The following is a 16670-nucleotide window of genomic DNA, read 5'->3' as shown; positions in this document are numbered from 1 at the left end:
ATAGGAGGGGTTTAGTAAGCCCCGCCTTGGTTAAACAGTCACAGGATGCGGTGCAAGCATGCCATTTGAATGGCTGTTCCTATGAACTGGGGGGTGGCCCCCTCACATATCTTATTGGGGGGCAAAGACCCCTCAGACTCTAAGAGCTGGCTCTTATTCCCTTTACCCACAGGTCTCAGGACAGTTACAACATAAAATCACACAATGAAAACACAAAACACACAGCCCAAAACCTGTAACCCCCACCTCCCCACCACATTTTAAAAGGGCATTAGATGTCAATCAGCCAAAGGCCTGTTTAAAGTCGTGTGTTTTTCTCTAGCGCTGAAAGCTGTAAAATGAAGGGTTTTCTGTGAAGAGATTCAGAACTTACAGGGTTAAGAAGTTCTGAGTGACGTCTCACATTCCTGAGGCGTGGCTAGGTTTCACAGAGGGGAGTGTTTTTCTCTGTGTGTTCTGTTCTGTTTCCGTGTTTTCTGACGGTGAGGCAGCAAAATGAGTGCTCTCTCGCCGGGTGATATATGAGTTGTTTTTCTACACGATTAAAGACTGAAAGAATTACGCACGAACGCCTGAGTGTGTTTGATTTGGTACACACACGCACAGCGACAGTTTTCTACGCTGCGGAAACTCTGCTACAAGTAGCTGACGGAGAGCAGAGCGGCGCAAGGAAGTGTGCCAGGCTACAAATAGCTACGCCAATAGCCATAGGTTATGGAGGTCAGCCAAGCTGTTTGAAGCTGTTGCCAAAGTGTGCCGGTGTGTGTTGAAGACAGCTGAAGAAGACGCTGGAGCCAGCTGGGAGTCCTGCCTAACGTTTGAGGGCAGAGGAGCTCGCTGGGAGGAGCTGGTCTGCTGAGCCGGGTGCCGGAGAGCTGCTGCTGGTTACGTGAGTAAGCTGAGCCCCGGGGGAGAAGATGGCAGATGGCCAGGAGTTAGAAGTTATCCTGTTCGAAAAGCTCACCACCCAGTCATGGCACATCTGGGTTAGAAGAGTGAGGGGTTGGTTTTTGGCTACAGGGCTTTGGAATCCAGCCCAGAAGGAGCCAGCACCCCCCACGCCAGTTGCTGCTGGGACAGATGCTGCAGGCTGTGGGGCTGCTTTGCCGGATAGCCAGCAGAGAATGCAAAGGGAATTTTGCATGCAAAGGGAATTTTGCAAGTCATGCGTGGACGCTACGCTGTTGCCTCATTTGGAGGGCGTTGAGTCGGCTAGGGCTGCCAGGGAGGTGCTGAGGGGTTTGTGTAAAAGCTCAGCAGGAGGCCAGAGCCCTGAAGAAGTTATGAGGAGCCCAGAAGGGGCTGTAGCCCGTGTCCCTGAAGTCTTAGCCTCATGGAGCACTGTAGACAAGGTTGGGGGGGGGGCAAAGAATTCCAAAGGCAAGTTTGTAAAGTTTTCCACTGTGTGTGACGGGGAGGAACGCCGTTTCAGAGGGGGCAGAGCTGGCAAAGAGCGCCCATCCGGCAGAAGGGGGGCCAAGCTAGTTGGAAGCCCACATCAGTGTTTTTCCACTCGTCGCTGTTTTGTTTGCAATTCTGCTGAACATCTGCATCGCTCCTGCCCCCAGAGAGCCAGGGAGGCTGGGCAAGATGCTTCCAAGGTCGCTTCCCATGGGAATTTGCCAGGTTTCCATGGCAGCCAGTCCAGGAGAAGAGGCAGGCGTGGGAAGGCGCAAGGAGTACGTGACTTAGAGAATGAAGACGGTCCTTATCAGCTGACGGCCTCAATGGCAAAGTTTGAGGACTACTCCAGTGAGGACAGAGTAATGTGCTGGATTATTGACTCTGGAGCCAGCAGGCACCTGATAACAGCAACACCTGGTGTCGAGATGTGGAACTGCAGAGCTGTTTCAGCTGGGAAAACAGTTGAATTTGCTGATGGGACGCAAAAGCCTTTGTGTAACGTGGCAAATGTTTATGTTTCTGTCATGCAGGCGGAGCTGGAAGTCTACGTGGCACCTGGGATGAAACATTGTCTTTTATCTGTCCCTTGTCTCTTACAGGAGGGGTATAAGGTGTGCTTCGAAAACAATGTCTGTACAATTTCCAGAGGGGGGAAGCAACTGGTCAGTGTTGCAAAAGGGCAGAACAACCTCTTTGTTCTGGAAACACCTCTGAAGGGTGAGGGGAATGCTGAGAGGGCACAAGCAAAGTGTGCAACCGTTCCCACTCATGTTTCATGTGCTTGTGTATGGCACAGAAGAACGTCACATGGTTCTTTAGAAGAGATCCAGATGTTGCCAGAGTGCACTAAGGGTTGCAAAATAAAGGAATGTGGCAGATCCCTAAATTGTAGGGCATGCAAAATGGCAAAGGCAAAAGGGTGCAGTTATCCCAGGGTGGAGAGGGTAACTACAAAACCTTTTGAGCTTGTGCACACAGACCTTTTTGGGCCCATGCCAAAGCCAAGTCTGGGAGGGGCCAGGTTTCGGGTCACAGGCCTTGGTGCCGGTACCAAAAGCACAACAAAAGCAAGGTGGCCCTAGATTCCAGAAAATGATCTTATGTGGGTATGAACCTGCGACAAAGGGGTGGAGGTTTGCATATCCAGAAGGTGATCAGACTAAGCTTCTGATCAGCAAACATGCTGAGTTCTGTGAGCAGGGTGGTTGGTCAAAGCGCAATACGCGTCCTGACGTTCTCTCAGAATGCCTGTCTGATTCTGAGGAGGAAGGAGAGCCAGAGGCTGAACCTGTTGATGAGAACCAAGTCTCTGACCAGGGTCAAGAACAGGGTTGGGCATCTCCACAGGTAGTTAAAAGAGAGCCCAAGAGTGAGCCTTCGTCTCCTGTTAGCAAAGTACAGAAGGCCCGAAGACGCGCTAGGTCAGAGGGGGAAACTTCCGATGTAGAGGACACACTTGCTGACCACAGTGGGTCAGAAGGAGCACCTGAGTTTGTGCTCAGATGGTCCACTCGCACCACGAAGGGAATTCCACCTGAGAGGTTTCAGGTCACTAGTGCGTGGGTTGGTTTCGCACAGTGCGAACCTGGGAGTTGTGAGGAGGTTCAACAATTGCCTGACAAAGACGCCAGGAAAGGGCGAAAGGCAATGGGAAAGGGATTGAAGTCTCAAAGGTCTGTAAATGTATGTTCACAGTTTCCCTCAGGATATGAGACGAGAGGGGGTGTGAAGAGATTCAGAACTTACAGGGTTAAGAAGTTCTGAGTGACGTCTCACATTCCTGAGGCATGGCTAGGTTTCACAGAGGGGAGTGTTTTTCTCTGTGTGTTCTGTTCTGTTTCCGTGTTTTCTGACGGTGAGGCAGCAAAATGAGCGCTCTCTCGCCGGGTTATATATGAGTTGTTTTTCTACACAATTAAAGACTGAAAGAATTACGCACGAACGCCTGAGTGTGTTTGATTTGGTACACACACGCACAGCGACAGTTTTCTACGCTGCGGAAACTCTGCTACAAGTAGCTGACGGAGAGCAGAGCGGCGCAAGGAAGTGTGCCAGGCTACAAATAGCTACGCCAATAGCCATATTTTCCACCCTTCGTATGAATTCTTTGATGAGAAGTGAGATGAGAGCTCTGATTGAAGCTTTTTCCACATTCCACACACTGATAGGGTTTCTCCCCTGTATGAATTCTTTGGTGGGAACTGAGACCGGCGCTCTGATTGAAGCTTTTTCCACATTCCACACACTGATAGGGTTTCTCCCCTGTATGAATTCTTTGATGGGATTTGAGATTGGAGCTCACACTAAAACGCTTTCCACATTCCACACACTGATAGGGTTTCTCCCATGTATGAATTCTGTGATGGGAAGTGAGATTATGGCTGTGAGTGAAGCTTTTTCCACATTCAAAGCACTGATAGGGTTTCTCCCCTGTATGAATTCTTTGATGGAAAGTGAGATTGGAGGCCTGATTGAAGCTTTTTCCACATTCCACACACTGATATGGTTTCTCGCCTGTATGAATTCTTTGATGGAAAGTGAGACTGGCGCTCTGACTGAAGCTTTTTCCACATTCCACACACTGATAGGGCTTCTCCCCTGTATGAATTCTCTGGTGCTTAGTGAAATCAGACCTCGTATTGAAGCTCTTTCCACATTCCACACACTGATAGGGTTTCTCCCCTGTATGAATTCTCTGATGGGAAGTGAGATGGGAGCTCTTCCTGAAGCTCTTTCCACATTCCACACATTGATAGGGTTTCTCCCCTGTGTGAATTCTCTGATGGGAAGCGAGATGGGAGCTCTGACAGAAGCTCTTTCCACATTCCACACACTGATAGGGTTTCTCCCCTGTATGAATTCTTTGATGGGAAGTGAGAGAGGAGCTCTTCCTGAAGCTCTTTCCACATTCCACACACTGATAGGGTTTCTCCCCTGTGTGAATTCTCTGATGGGAAACGAGATAGGAGCTCTGACTGAAGCTTTTTCCACATTCCACACACTGATATGGTTTCTCCCCTGTATGAATTATTTGATGGAAAGTGAGACTGGCGCTCTGACTGAAGCTTTTTCCACATTCAAAGCACTGATAGGGTTTCTCCCCTGTATGAATTCTTTGATGGGATTTGAGATTGGAGCTCACACTAAAACGATTTCCACATTCCACACACTGATAGGGTTTCTCCCCTGTATGAATTCTGTGATGGGAAGTGAGAGAGGAGCTATCCACAAAGCTCTTTCCACATTCCATGCACTGATAGGGTTTCTCCCCTGTATGAATTCTCTGATGCTTATTGAGAGAGGAGCTCATACTAAAGCTCTTTCCACATTCCACACACTGATAGGGTTTCTCCCCTGTATGAATTCTCTGATGCTTAGTGAGAGAGGAGCTATCCATGAAGCTCTTTCCACATTCCACACACTGATAGGGTTTCTCCCCTGTATGAATTCTTTGATGGGAAGTGAGAGAGGAGCTCTTCCTGAAGCTCTTTCCACATTCCACACACTGATAGGGTTTCTCCCCTGTGTGAATTCTCTGATGGGAAACGAGATAGGAGCTCTGACTGAAGCTTTTTCCACATTCCACACACTGATATGGTTTCTCCCCTGTATGAATTATTTGATGGAAAGTGAGACTGGCGCTCTGACTGAAGCTTTTTCCACATTCAAAGCACTGATAGGGTTTCTCCCCTGTATGAATTCTTTGATGGGATTTGAGATTGGAGCTCACACTAAAACGATTTCCACATTCCACACACTGATAGGGTTTCTCCCCTGTATGAATTCTGTGATGGGAAGTGAGAGAGGAGCTATCCACAAAGCTCTTTCCACATTCCATGCACTGATAGGGTTTCTCCCCTGTATGAATTCTCTGATGCTTATTGAGAGAGGAGCTCATACTAAAGCTCTTTCCACATTCCACACACTGATAGGGTTTCTCCCCTGTATGAATTCTCTGATGCTTAGTGAGAGAGGAGCTATCCATGAAGCTCTTTCCACATTCCATGCACTGATAGGGTTTCTCCCCTGTATGAATTCTTTGATGCTTAGTGAGAGAGGAGCTCATACTAAAGCTCTTTCCACATTCAAAGCACTGATAGGGTTTCTCCCCTGTATGAATTCTGTGATGGGAAGTGAGATCGGAGCTCTTCCTGAAGCTCTTTCCACATTCAAAGCACTGATAGGGTTTCTCCCCTGTATGAATTCTGTGATGGGAAGTGAGAGAGGCGCACTGACTGAAGCTCTTTCCACATTGCACACACTGATAGGGTTTTTCCCCCGTATGAATTCTTTGATGGCAAGTGAGATTGGAGCTCTGACTGAAGCTCTTTCCACATTCCATGCACTGGTAGGATTTCTTTCTAATGAGATTTATTTGATGGGAAATTGAATGGGAGCTCTGATTGCAGCTCTCTCCACACTCCAAATTTTTATGAGGCTTCTCCTCTCTGGGGATTTTCTCATGGTCACCCTTGTTCTTGATTTCCAATTTTTCACAATCTGCAATGGAAACAAAAAGGAATCAGAGCCTGAGGAACAAATGGAAGTCCCAGTTATGGATTAATGCTAATTAAATTTGTGGTAGGCAACCAATTGATGAAGACCCCAGCAACAAATGAGGAATATCAAATCAAGATCATGACAGTGACTAGGCACCACAAATAAAAAGACTCTAAGAAAGAGCATAACAAACCAAGGCAACTTTTAGCAGTTACTTCTTAGAAACAATCTGTGCAGTTAATACTGCATTTTTAAATTGTTTAATTGTAATATCTGATTTCTCCTGTTTCTCCCCTCTTTCTTTCTCTCTTGTCTTCTTTCTTCTTTATTCAAATTAATAGAGAATGAATCTAAAAATACTATCATGGAATATAAAAGGATTGAATGATAAAAAGAAAAGAAACGCATAGTGGAAAAACAGAATTTAGATATAGAATGTATCCGAGAGACGCAAATAAATAAAAAACACACAAGAGTGTTGATAAATCCAAAACTAGGGTCAGAATTTATAACAGCAGACAAAAAAAAAAAGAGGTATGGTGATATATGTAAAACCTAACTTGGAGCCAAAGCTAATATATAAAGATGCAAATGGAAGGATAGTAATAATTAAGATAAAAATCACAAGGGGAATCTTTTATGATAATTGGGATATATGCCCCAAATGAAAAAAGAGCAAAATTTTATAAGGGTTTAGAAGAGATACTGATACAGTATATAGGAGAGAAACTAATACTGATGGGAGACCTGAATGGGGTATTTAATCCAGAACTGGATAGATCTGCAGGATGGAATAAAGGAAAGGGGGGGGGGGACTTCTGTGCCGTTTCATAGCTATGATAGAACACCTAGATTTAATTGATAGTTGGAGACATAAATACCCAAACAAAAAAGCTTATACATATTTCTCTGAGTCAAACAAATCGGCCAGTAGAACTGATGCCATTTGGATCTCCAAGGATTTAGTAGAACAAATTGAAGCAGTGGAAATCCAGTCAAAAACACTTTAAGACCATAACTCAATGCTACTAAAACTGAGAGGGAAAGGGAGGGAAGGGCCGAAAAGATGGAGATTAGATGAATCCCTTCTAAATGATGAAAAAATAATTTTAAGAGGTAAGAAAGTTGTCAGGGAACTGCCATCGGCTCAGGGGCGAGAGGAGAAAAGCTGGATGGATTACAGAGAGCCCCCAAAGATTGTGGGAAGCAGCACTTCCTCAGAGGAGGAAGGTAGCCATGCCTCTAGTGGAGAGGAGATGCAGGGCTCGGAGGAGGCGAGGCGGTGCCAGGACACCTTGCCTGAGCAAAGCGGAGAAGAGAGAGGTCCCCCGTTACCCACACCTTCCTTGCACAATAGGCTTCTGCGCAGAGAGGGGAGGCGCAGACTGGGCATCAAGAAACAACTCTGCTGGGGAAGGTTTAGGGACCACCCACTCTCAGATTCTGCCAGTGAATGAGCAAGACACAGAATAGAAGCGCTCTGCATTCTAACAGTTTTTTATCATCAATAAGAAACTTTTAAAACAGACTAGTGAAGCATATTGCCTTATTGCTCTCGAGCAACCAACCGATACCTCTAACAAAAGTGTTAAAAGGAATTCTTCGAGAGCAACAATAATAAGGGAACTGAGAAAGTGGTGGCATGGGACACAGGTAAGGCCATCATCAGGGGTTATTTTATCCAACAGAGCACAATTCAAAAAAGGAAAAGAGAAAAAAATAAAGCAGATTTACTGGAGGAAATAACAATGGAACAACGGATGATCCAAAAAAGATCAGACAGGATTTTGTGGAATACTATAGAAAGCTATATAAAAAAGGGAAAGAAAGGCTAGAGGACATAGAACAATACCTAAAATTTCATAAAATACCAGGAATAACAGAAGCCCAAAGAGAAACACCAAATGCACCCATTACTATGATAGAAATTAAAAAGAAATTTGAGAAAGCAAAAGGAAGGGAGATAGTAGTAATGGGGGACTTCAATTACCCGGATATTTGCTGGATGTCAAACTCAGCCAAGAGCATAAGGTCAAACAGATTCCTCACTGGCCTTGCAGACAACTTCATTGTCCAGAAAGTGGGAGAAGCAACAAGAGGAACAGCCATTTTAGATCTGGTCCTAACCAATGTTGATGACCTGGTTAGTGGGGTAGAAGTGGAAGGATCATTAGGCGCGAGTGATCATGCTCTTCTGAAGTTTACTATACAGCGGAAAGGAGCAGCCAAGCATACTAGGACTCAATTTCTTGACTTTAAGAAAGCTGACTTCATAAAACTTAGGGAAGTGCTGGGTGAGATCCCATGGACAGTAATACTAAAAGGAAAGGGAGTTCATGATGGCTGGGAGTTTGTTAAGAGGGAGATAGTAAAAGCACAACTTCAGGCAATACCAATGAGACGGAAACATGGAAGGTGCCTAAAGAAGCCAGGGTGGCTATCTAAAGAACTTTTAACTGAGTTAAGATTAAAAAAGGATGTGTACAAAAAATGGAAAAGAGGGGAAACCACCAAAGAGGAATTCAAACAAATAGCCAACACATGTAGACACAAAGTCAGAAAAGCTAAAGCACAGAATGAACTCAGGCTTGCTAGAGAGGTTAAAAGCAACAAAAAAGGCTTTTATGGGTATGTTTGTAGCAAAAGGAAGAACAAAGAAACAGTGGGGTCACTCAGAGGAGAAGATGGTGAAATGCAAACAGGGGACACAGCAAGGGCTGAACTCCTCAATGCCTTCTTTGCCTCAGTCTTCTCCGATAAAGAAAACAATGCCCGATCTGAAGAATTTGGAGCAAATGATTCAGCAGAGGAAACACAGCCCAGAATAACTAAGGAGATAGTACAAGAATACTTGGCTAGTTTAGATGTATTCAAGTCTCCAGGGCCAGATGAACTGCATCCAAGAGTATTAAAAGAACTGGCAGATGTGATCTCAGAACCACTGGCAGTCATCTTTGAGAATTCCTGGAGAACAGGTGAAGTCCCGGCAGACTAGAGGAGGGCAAATGTTGTCCCTATTTTCAAAAAGGGGAAAAGAGAGGACCCAAATAATTACCGCCCAGTCAGTCTGACATCAATACCAGGGAAGATTCTGGAGCAGATCATTAAACAAACAGTCTGTGAGCACCTAGAAAGGAATGCTGTGATCACCAATAGTCAGCATGGATTTCTGAAAAATAAGTCATGTCAGACTAACCTGATCTCGTTTTTTGACAGAATTACAAGCCTGGTAGATGAAGGGAATGCAGTGGATGTAGCCTACCTTGATTTCAGCAAGGCATTTGACAAGGTGCCCCATGATATTCTTGTAAAGAAGCTGGTAAAATGCAGTCTTGACTATGCTACCACTCAGTGGATTTGTAACTGGCTGACTGACCGAACCCAAAGGGTGCTCATCAATGGTTCCTCTTCATCCTGGAGAAGAGTGACTAGTGGGGTGCCACAGGGTTCTGTCTTGAGCCCGGTCTTATTCAACATCTTTATCAACGACTTGGATGATGGACTCAAGGGCATTCTGATCAAATTTGCAGATGACACCAAACTGGGAGGGGTGGCTAACACCCCAGAGGACAGGATCACACTTCAAAACGACCTTGACAGATTAGAGAACTGGGCCAAAACAAAGAAGATGAATTTTAACAGGGAGAAATGTAAAGTATTGCACTTGGGCAAAAAAAATGAGAGGCACAAATACAAGATGGGTGACACCTGGCTTGAGAGCAGTACATGTGAAAAGGATCTAGGAGTCTTGGTTGACCACAAACTTGACATGAGCCAACAGTGTGACGCGGCAGCTAAAAAAGCCACTGCAATTCTGGGCTGCATCAATAGGAGTATTGCATCTAGATCAAGGGAAGTAATAGTGCCACTGTATTCTGCTCTGGTCAGACCTCACCTGGAGTACTGTGTCCAGTTCTGGGCACCACAGTTCAAGAAGGACACTGACAAACTGGAACGTGTCCAGAGGAGGGCAACCAAAATGGTCAAAGGCCTGGAAACGATGCCTTATGAAGAACGGCTAAGGGAGCTGGGCATGTTTAGCCTGGAGAAGAGGAGGTTAAGGGGTGATATGATAGCCATGTTCAAATATATAAAAGGATGTCACATAGAGGAGGGAGAAAGGTTGTTTTCTGCTGCTCCAGAGAAGCGGACACGGAGCAATGGTTCCAAACTACAAGAAAGAAGATTCCACCTAAACATTAGGAAGAACTTCCTGACAGTAAGAGCTGTTCGACAGTGGAATTTGCTGCCAAGGAGTGTGGTGGAGTCTCCTTCTTTGGAGGTCTTTAAGCAGAGGCTTGACAACCATATGTCAGGAGTGCTCTGATGGTGTTTCCTGCTTGGCAGGGGGTTGGACTCGATGGCCCTTGTGGTCTCTTCCAACTCTATGATTCTATGATTCTATGAAAGCCTCACCCGCTGAGAGCATTTCGACGTTTGTGCCCATTTCATATGTTAGTTATGCAGAAATACATCTCCTTTCCTCAGGGCCCTGGATCCCAAAAGCCCCCCCCAAAAAAAAAAAGATGAAAAGAACCCGCAGATGAGTTGGAAAACCAACAGAATGAGACCAAACGGAGAAAAGCCACCTTCCTCCTTACCCAGTGGCCTCTCTCTGGTGTCCAACGGAGGCCTCTCTGCCTCACAGGAATCCAGGTCCATTTCTGCAAAAAGACCCTTTCCCTGAGAAAAAAACAAGGATTCAAAATAGAGAAACAGAGGCAATGCATGAAGTCAGAACTGACTGACATTTGTATCTTTTGAATAATGGATGCTTGGCTCTAGTGGGGGTCCTCACCTGGGGGTCCTCAGAAGTTGCTCTCCCCCCACCCCACTCCCCTGCTTCTGTCTCCTTTTCTTGCACTTGGACTCTCTGCCACTCTCCAGAAAGACTCCTGGGGTGGGGTCCCTTTTTCTTTGCTCCGAGGGCCAGGTATGCATCTGGTCAACCCCCTGAGGGCCAAGTGGGCGGGGCCAAAGACATCTCCCTTGAAATTTAGGTGGGTAATTTTTTATTATTATTCAATTAGATAGCTTAACCCTGGAGGCTCAGTGAGTAGCAGCGCCCATTTCCATCAACAATCCCTTTGGGAGAGAGAGGATGTGGTCCTGGGATGCCCTGCTCTGGGTGCGAGGGGATTGCTGCAGTGGCCTCCTTGGGGAGCTGCCCTGGGAGACACTGGGAAACTGGTCCCCAATGCAGCAGCCAGACTCTGGGCTGGGATCCCTCTCTTTACTCCTGCCCTTTCTCTCCCACCTTTTTTTGAGGGGGGGCTAGTCCACCTCCTTGTCCAGCTTTAGAAAACCATTTGCACATGTTTCCTCCGTTGTGCAATGAGGCTGAGCGACGTCACACAGAGTTAAAGTCCCCGGGACTCCTTTGTTTAAAGAAGGGAGATTTTTTCTGAAAGGGGGGGAGGCAGAAAGCCAAATGAGTTTGGGATCCTCTGATCTGCAGGAAGGAGAGCATTGCAGACCTGGCCCCTCCCTGGCAGGACCCTCTCCTCCTCCCTGACTTGGGGTCCCCCCCTGCAGGAGCAGATCAGGCCCCCCAGGCCCCCTCCCCTGCTGCAGCCCTGGGACCCCCACCAGATCCCAGAGAGAGAGAGAGGAGACTCACCAGATCCCAGGAGGGGAGAGCGAGGCCGCCCTTGCAGCAGAGACACAAAGTAACACTGGGGAGGGAGGGGCCTTGGCTCTGGAGGACCTGCCCCCCCTTGCTTCCTGGCCTCTCTAGGAAGGCAGCTCTGTTCCTTTAACCCTTGCCAAGCCCAGCGTGCCCACCTCTCCCCTCCGCCTTTTCTTTCTTTCCCACTTCCAGAGATGCTTTTTGGGGGACGCCCCCCCCCACTTTCCTTTCCTTCTAGCGCAGTGATGGCGAACCTTTTACAAACACAAACACATTTATTTTATCGCAAAGGGTCAACACGGCAATTTAACCTGCGTATCTCATTTTTCCTGTGTTTTCCTTTATGACTGCTGTTGTAATAAATAATCCTTCATAAAAGTTATTGCATTACATTCCTCATTAAATTTTACTTCCATTGATACATGATTTTATGGTATAACTCAGTGCTTTTTTTAAAAAAAATGTTTAGGGTTCTCTCATTTTGACTCAAGAAAACCACCCTCGGGAGAAAAAAAAGCATTGGTATTACTCCAAAACAAAGTGGTGTCATGAGCCATCAAACCTTGGAAATACACTGAGGGGGGAAAGTATTTGATCCCCTCCTAAATTTGCCCCTTCGCCCTCTGACGAAGAAATGACCAGTCCATAATTTTAATGGTAGGTCAGAGGGCAAATGGGCAAATTTAGCAGGGGATCAAATACTCCCCCCCCCCTGTACATTTTGTCTGCAAGGTTCCACAATTTTGGCCGCTAGTGTGCACTGGAGGGCCGTACTAAGAGTCACCCTCTCCCAATTCTTAATATGAGATAATAATGACTGTCTGCGTGCGCACATAGAAATTAATATAAATAAATAAACCCAGCCAGATGGGTGGTGGTGTAGCAAGTAGTCAGGCCAGTCAAATGAATTAAAGTTAAATGAATTACATTAGAAGAATGAAAGCAAGAAAGTGAAGTTTGCCGGCAGCAAGCAATGGCACGGAGGAATAAGTTCCGTAGTCCGACCGTTCCCAACAGGGGAGGCTTCCCTTTATACATTCTTGAATCAGGTCTTTATCCAGTCAAAATTTACAGCATTAGACATACAGTGGTACCTCAGGTTAAGTACTTAATTCGTTCCGGAGGTCCATTCTTAACCTGAAACTGTTCTTAACCTGAAGCACCACTTTAGCTAATGGGGCCTTCTGCTGCCGCTGCATGATTTCTGTTCTCATTCTAAAGCAAAGTTCTTAACCTGAGGTAGTATTTCTGGGGTAGCGGAGTCTGTAACCTGAAGCGTATGTAACCAGAGGTACCACTGCAGATACATTAAGTTCTGCCTAGAGACAGGGCATGAAGAGTTGTGAGGCATCTAATCATAAGCCTGCATTTTTATCAAGCTTATATTTTTTGATCAAGGTTGTATCTTAAAAATGAGTTCAAATTCACAAATGATTCATGCCAGGCAGAAACTAGGCTGGCTAAGATATTGGCAGATGTTCATCCTCTTCGCCAGAGAGGCCCTCTGGTTTATTGCGGTCATAAAAGGCTGAGCGAGGTCACTGACCTTGCATATTGCAGAGTACAATTAAGCTACAATTAAGTTGGTAAATAGTAAGAATTATTGTGCCTCCCATTAGAGACTTGAGCCACATTTTCCTAAGGGCAAGAGCTAATGGAAATAGGGAAAGAAAGTGTTTTTAAGTTTTTTCTTACTTTGAAAACGTCTTTGCTTATAAAAAATTATATATATTATGTATTAAAAATATATTGGCTTAAATGTAATTATGCAAAGGAATTAGAAGCTAAGAAATGTTAAATCCTTATGCTAGATTCCTATTTCATATAGTTGGAAGAGATCACAGGGGCTATCAGCCACTAGCCTAGCCCCCCCCCCTTGCTAAGCAAGAAAGTACCATCAGAGCAGGTTGTCAGGTTTTTGTTTAAAGGAACCTCCAGTGAAGGAGATCTTTCATTGATGATGCGTACAAAAGATCTTTGATACCTGTTTAAAATAGAATTAGCCACCATCTGTTTTAGCCATCTGCTCTATTTTAGAATTAAGGGGGCAAAGGTGATTTGGTAATTAAGGTGCCTTGTAGAGGTTAATGGCTACTTGTTTGCCAATTATAAATATAGCTTTTATTTCCCATAAAAGGCAAGAGGAAATGGGTGTATCTTTTGTGATTGGTTCTAGCAAACAGCCAATAGGAATTTCAACCAGGCTGATTGGACAGAGGCAGCCACAGGAGGAGCAAGGGGGCTGGATTAAGGAAATATAAGTGCTGGCCAGAATGGCAGGAGGCCAGGCCAGAGCTTGGTAACCATATACCACTGTGCCTCATATTTATTTGTCTGACAAATAAATTATTATTTTAATTTCTCTATTGCTGCGTTGAATATTTCATTCCAGCTAAGCGTTAACCACAAGCAGGCTGCTACAGTTGGACATGCACCTTCCCTGTCCTTACTTAGCAATCCTTATCAGCCCATTTCTGGGAGTCTCTGGGCAGTGGGTGTCTGAGTGTATGGACCGGATATGGGCCTGGCCTAGATCAACCCAATGGCTGCCTTGCTTAACATTTTAACTCCCCAAACGCCTTCCCTGAGCACGTTGCCACAGTGGTGGTGGAGGTGGTTATATTTTGCAGTTTCTTCGGCTGCCCTTTGCTCACAGCCTCCAAGGAATGAGTTCCTCCGTTGGCTTCCATGGGAAAGCCCAGCCAACATGTCAACCCAGCAGCCCCTTCTCATGTTGCCGTCTTTATGCTTACTGACCTGGGAGTCAAGCCCTGCTGAACTCACGGCAGCTTACTCCCGAGTAGGAAAAACAGACTGGCCGGCCCCTCGCTCGGGCAACTGGGATCACAGTGCGCGTGCCCACAGAGAGGGCTCCAGGTTTGCCACTTTGCCATTTCGTCAGCTCTCACGAACTCTTGACCAGGAGGTTAGCGGCTGCCAGAACCTCCATTGCTCCAAAATAGAAAATCTTATTTTTTTCAGTTATTCCGTTTATATCCCACCTTTTTCTACCCAAGGTCACCCCAGGGAGCTTCATGGCTGGATGGGAATTCGAACCCTGGTCCCCCAAGTCACAAAGTCCAACACCCAAACCTCTACCCAGCACCGAAAACCTTACATGATTTCCGGATTTCACTTTGGGATAGAAATATGTGGATTTCAGCATTAGCTGAAAAAATAAATTATAAATTAAAGGTAAAGGTAAAGGTACCCCTGCCCGTAAGGGCCAGTCTTGCCAGACTCTGGGGTTGGTGCGCCCATCTCACTCAAGAGGCCGGGGGCCAGCGCTGTCCGCAGACACTTCCGGGTCACGTGGCCAGCGTGACATCGCTGCTCTGGCCAGAGCCAGAGCCAGAGCCGCACACGGAAACGCCGTTTACCTTCCCGCTTGTAAGCGGTCCCTATTTATCTACTTGCACCCGGGGGTGCTTTCGAACTGCTAGGTTGGCAGGCGCTGGGACCGAACGACGGGATCGGCAAGCCGTAGGCGCTGAGGCTTTTACCCACAGTGCCACCTGCGTCCCATTATAAATTACTTGCTGCCAAAGGCTCGGATGACCCTGTACAAGTCCCATGATGTCTGGTGGGATTTTATCTTTTATCTTACCAGCTGCACTGGCTCCTGGTGGAGTACAGGGTCAGGTTTAAGGTGCTGGTTCTGACCTTTAAAGCCCTTTGCGGCCTCGGACCCTCGTACCAACGGGACCGCCTCTCCTGGTATGCCCCATGGAGGACCTTATGGTCCATAAATAACAACATTTTGGAGGGCCTCAAGGATGTTAGATTGGCCTCAACCAGGGCCAGGGCCTTTTCAGTCTCCACTGAAAAACAGGTGGAACGCTCTGTCATGGGAGACCAGGGCCCTGCGGGATTTGACATCTTTCCGCAGGGCCTGCAAGAGGGAGTTGTTCCACCTGGCCTTTGGCCTGGACTCAGTCTGATCCTCCTCTTTCTTTTTTTGATGGAACCCCTTATATGGGATCCTGTATATAAATTTTCCTTCAGGCCTTTTGCTGGCCCATATAGGACCAGCATGGATAGCTGACCCTGGTGAATATTTGATGTTTCATCCCCTTCTGGTCTTGATTTGTGACTCGCCAGTAAAATAAGGCTGCATTTTAAGCTATCTTTTAAGCTATATTTTAATCAATTTTTTTTTTTTTGCCTTTTTAAACTGTATTTTATATTTGGTGTTAGCCACCCTGAGCCCGTTCTTGGCCGGGGTATAAATAAAAATCTTCTTCTTCTTCTTCTTTGCAACAAATAAAGACACACAGAACTCCCTCTCTGCAGTGCAATCTGAAATTTGGGTTTCCTGAAGGTCCTAAGGACCTGGCCAACCTAATATTAAGTAAATAAGGTAAGCCAAAGGTTCTCTCCATATGAACCATCCTCTAGTCTCTGCTTCTCAATTTGTATTGTATTATTTTATGTACTGTGGCTTGCCATTGTTTTACTGATTATAGTTTATTGTATTATTTATTGCAACTCTTGAGTGGACTTCTGTTTAAACTTTTATATGTTGATATTATCATTTTATACTATTCTAATAATTGTTGAATGTTACTTTTTGATGTCGGTTGCTTATTTTTAAGTTTTATTATCTCATTTTTGTATTGCATTAGATTGTTATAAGATGTACATTTTTTGTTTCTTCAGCTTGCAAACCGCCTTGAGTATTGTAAGGTAGAAAGACGGTATACAAATTAAAAATGATGATGAACCTCGTGGGACTTTGAGCTGCTTCCTGATCCAGCCGAGACTCAGGCAGACTCAGTGGCTGGAAGTGCCTTTGAGCAACTGCAGATGGTTTGACATTCCAGGACCAGGAGAGCCTGGCCTCACGCCTTCGTTTCTCCAAGGCTGGATGACCACAGTGCCCTCCTTGTGGGGCATCCCTTGCGCTTGGTCCAGAAGCTTCAGCTGGTGCAGAATGCTGCAGCACGATTGCTGTCAAAGCGAGGCCTTCTCGGCATATGACCCTTTGGCTCAGGGGGCATCACTGGTTCACTAAATTTACTTTTTCAAAACATCCCCCAAAATACCCATTTCCCCATGAGTCCGTTAGGCCGGTTCATATGCATTCTTTTGCAATGTTAGCTTAATTGTAGTTACTGAAAAGCACTTTCTCAATTTA

At 45.8% G+C, this 16670-nt stretch overlaps 2 protein-coding genes across 2 annotated transcripts in view; both read right to left on the bottom strand.

Moving 5' to 3' along the window:
* LOC307213931 (uncharacterized protein) overlaps positions 1–16670 on the bottom strand; it is a gene marked incomplete at its 3' end in the record, with an annotated part of 96880 nt that overhangs the window by 14776 nt on the left and 65434 nt on the right. The window lies entirely within an intron of this gene.
* The window catches only part of LOC307214699 (uncharacterized protein), a 96054-nt gene that overhangs the window by 54274 nt on the left and 25110 nt on the right, over positions 1–16670 (bottom strand). The window lies entirely within an intron of this gene.

This window comes from Podarcis cretensis, assembly GCF_951804945.1.
Source record: "Podarcis cretensis genome assembly, chromosome: 4".
NCBI classification, from domain to species: domain Eukaryota; kingdom Metazoa; phylum Chordata; class Lepidosauria; order Squamata; family Lacertidae; genus Podarcis; species Podarcis cretensis.
Note: the sequence above shows the minus strand (reverse complement) of the source record. Positions and strands in the feature narration are given on the sequence as shown.